We start from the raw sequence: 3,454 nt of genomic DNA, 5'->3' as shown, positions 1-3,454 counted from the left end.
TTTAGGTTGGGAAATTCTTATGTGACCATCCAATTAGGCATTTGATGTGGATGACCTTAAATTAGGGTGTCACTAGTTCGGATAATCAAGAAACCCAAATTGAACCGAACCATTTGGGTATGTATTAGTTTTGAAGTGCTGTTTGAATAGGATTAGATTGATTCTGTTTTTTCACTTTTCTTTTTTAAAATATTAAAAAATTAGTCTAGTAAAAAAAGGAGAGATATTGTGCAAATTGTAATATTAAAAAGATTGGCATTTTTCAGCTCAATTTGATTAATGAAACCAAACCAGAATAAAAAAGAAAAATTATTATTTTTCATAATCTGAACTGAAACCTAAACCGAATGGAAAATGCACGAAAATTTAGTTTAGTTATGGTTTCTGTTCAATTTTCCAATTTGATTCTAACACCCCTACCTTAATTCTTCTTTTTTTTTTTTTTGTCCTATCTCATATCTATTTTATAAGCCACCATGTATGCTATGTGATGTGTGCAGGTTATGAGACCTCCTCCCTTACTCAAGTGTCCTTACCTTAACTTCTTGAGAAGATGGGAAATTAAACTCCTCACCTTCCATTTCCCTAAATAAGAAGGGTGGCCACTAGGGTAATCTTAGTGGTTACCTCTACTTTAAATGAAATGACATAATTTTGACTTACTTTCTTAATTTTCTTTTTCTTTCTTTCTTTTATCTATTTTCTTTTTACTTTCTTTCCTATTCTTCCACTGTTCATCTTCTTCTTTCCTCCACTGTTTCTTCACCCTCAGGTCCGCCGGCTTGAACGGCGGAGGAGGAAGAAGAAGATACCGGGCGGGGATAGCATCCAGCGACCCTTCATGGAATCCCCGCCATCCGCACCCAAGGGAGGCACTTTAGGTGGAATTGGCAGGTGCCACCGCATCTTTGGATGATTCTTCCCCTTTAATCCTAAGATACACATTAGACTATTTAATTGGATTGGCTCCCTGGCCCACAATGGTTTACGACTTCAAGAATGGCGGCTAATCGGGATGCCCGTCGGTTCCGAATGTTTAGTTCTTTAAGACCCTCATTTTTATGTCATGATATGCTTCGGGCCCCTTCCACGAATATTCCGGGCGAGACTATGAATATGACTTGTTGGTTGGGATCCGGTCGCTCTATCCGTAACCATAGTGGGGAATCCAAGTCTTTTCTTTTCTTTTTCTGTTCTTTTCCTCTTTTTTATTCATTTTTCCTCCCTGACCAGCCCACAAGCGTCAGTGAGGTCAAGCCAGGTCCAGCGAGAGCATCGCAATTCTCGCCTATGGTCGATGGGAAAAAGGAGAACTAAAAGAAAAATTAAAAGAAGAACTAAAAAGATGGAAAAAAATGAAAAGAAAATTTACAAAAAAATTATAAATTCAGACAATTTAAAAATGAAGATGTCAAAAAAAAAAGATTACAAAAAAAATTTAAAAACTAAAAAATTGATATCTGTTCAATATATTTAAAACATTTTTGATAATTCTCCCAAAAAATACAACCATAAACTCGACCAAAAAGAAAAAGGAAAGGTCATGGCAAAGAGAGCTTTGGCTTCCACCTAGTCGGCCCAAGAGGCCGTGCTTCGCTCCGATCAAGTAAGTTCACTCTTCCCATTCAAAGTTCCGATTCTTGTTTAATTGTTTGAAAACCGTGTCAATTTTAATTACTTGAGGGAAAGTTCAATGAAGGATGAAACGGGTTCTGACCAAAAAAAAAGAAAAAGGATGGAACAGGTTCGAGAGGAATTCTGCGCCGGAAGTTGTAAGATGAATAAAACAGCCAACTTGGACATATAAAATACCATCTTTATTGTATTCCAATAGAGAAACGAATTACTGAAATTACTCCTCCCATAAATAAAAATATAAACTAAAATTCCTCCTCGAATAAATTTTGATGTGAACTGGGACGATGTTGTCTTACTGTATTTACTTGGAAAGAATAGTTTATGTGACGTGGTGGCTGTGGATCATGGGAAGTTTCTGAGAAATGTTACTTAAATGCATGCTCCTATGTAGTTGGAGGATTTATGTCGGCCACCATGTTGAAGAAGTTCAAACGCGCGTGGGTATGAATGTAAATATGCTACCTCGCAAAACTTTATCCCATGTTGTTTTGACACTAGTAATGATTACACGTGCGGTCCACGTGCCTAATCAATGTAATCACAGTTTTTTTTGGTAAGAGGTAAGAAATCAATGTAATCACAGTTGAGTCGTCCCCTAGTAAACTCTTAAGACATTTACATTTTTCTTTAAAAAAAAAAATCAATGCATCCTTTTTATTAAATTCCAAGTTCAAGTTTTTCATTTTTCACACAAACACACAGTCTTAATACTGTTATCATGTTTTGATTGAATATATTACCTTTTCATGAATATCTCGGTTTTTTGTTTTCCTTATCAATTAATTGATTAAGTTGTTATTACTTAGACTATTTGTTACCAAAACTCAAGATTAAAAGTGAAACTCAAGTATGTTAGAAATCTCGCTCTCCATAAGCCAGATTTCTGACTCTTCAACTGACTATATAATTGGATAATTTAAATTTAATTATGGGTGAAGCATCATAAGATTATAGATTTATATGTGCTAACATTTTTTATACTAGTTACAACTCCACATCGTAAAGTTATACAATACAATAATTGTACAGTAGAAGTGTAAGCATATCTAATACACTCAAGAAGTCCAACAAGCAAGCTGTGCTTGCCTGGTAGCCACAAAATTCAAGCCCTCATTCACCTCATGGCCAATCAATCCCGTCGTCTTCGGTATTTGAAGAGCAATATAGATAACATGAGAATATGACCACCCTTTAATTCTGGGGTTCTACACTTTGGGGGCGATATTTATTATGCACCTTAAGGCCCTAAGACTCTCAAACAATCTTTTCCAATGTTTGGTAAAGTATGGAAATATATAAATAAAATGCCCACAAATTTGGATATTCACTTAATCCTGTTAGGTATAGGTGCTTCTTTTATAGTATTTAAGACTCTTTATTTTGAGGCATACCGATCAAAAACGAGAATTTCTGTAAAATTCCATTTAATGTCGCCTTTACTCAAGTAATTTAAGATAGAGTTGAATCCCATGTCACTTTTTTATGTGACTCGACTAAGTTTCCTCACGTGTAAAACCCAAAAGTGTTATGAAAGGGATGAACCCAAAAATGGCGAAATGATGCGGATGTTGTATCAATTTCGCAGCACACGACAGTAGCACGACAATCAAATTTTCTTCCATCCATCGCTCTTTTTTGTGTTGTCGTCGTGACGGTCAAACTTTGGCTCTCACCAACCCGATTCTCCTCCCAAGTTTGGACTGGTTGTTGTCGTCATCATGTGTACGCGCACGTGCGTGTCACAGAGAGAGAGAGAGAGAGAGGAGAAAATATTCAGTGGTTGCTAACCACCAGGTCACCATCCTACGTGGCACGC

The sequence above is a fragment of the Eucalyptus grandis genome, chromosome 7 (assembly GCF_016545825.1).
Source record: "Eucalyptus grandis isolate ANBG69807.140 chromosome 7, ASM1654582v1, whole genome shotgun sequence".
NCBI classification, from domain to species: domain Eukaryota; kingdom Viridiplantae; phylum Streptophyta; class Magnoliopsida; order Myrtales; family Myrtaceae; genus Eucalyptus; species Eucalyptus grandis.
This window is presented reverse-complemented; position numbering follows the sequence as displayed.